Source organism: Crocuta crocuta, unplaced genomic scaffold, assembly GCF_008692635.1.
Source record: "Crocuta crocuta isolate KB4526 unplaced genomic scaffold, BGI_CrCroc_1.0 scaffold260, whole genome shotgun sequence".
NCBI classification, from domain to species: Eukaryota; Metazoa; Chordata; class Mammalia; order Carnivora; family Hyaenidae; genus Crocuta; species Crocuta crocuta.
The window spans coordinates 5,036,038-5,036,394 of NW_027527525.1; positions in this window are offsets into that span (position 1 = coordinate 5,036,038).

Consider the following 357-nt stretch of genomic DNA (forward strand, 5'->3'; position numbering starts at 1 on the left):
CAATACTTTTGTTCGCTCTCCTGCCAGAACGACGGGTTTTATTTGCTTGTCTGAAGACAGAAAGGCCACCGGCGTCCGTGCTTTTCCGCAAAGCTGTCTCCAATGTGTGTCAGCCTCGGCTTTGCCTTTTCAAGTACCGGCGCTGTCCCTTCTCTGTTCTGGGCCCGGGGCAGAGGATGGGAAGGGAGGCGGAGGCACGATGGCCCGGGGGCACACTAGGAGACTGGTCCGCGCTTGGTGGGTCACGCATGGGTCTCAACCTCTTCAGCGGTTGAGAAAGAATCGCACCCTCCCCTGCGTGCGCCGTCTTGGGCCGCGCGCACAGCCCGGGGGTCGGGGGACCGGTGCTCGGGTCCA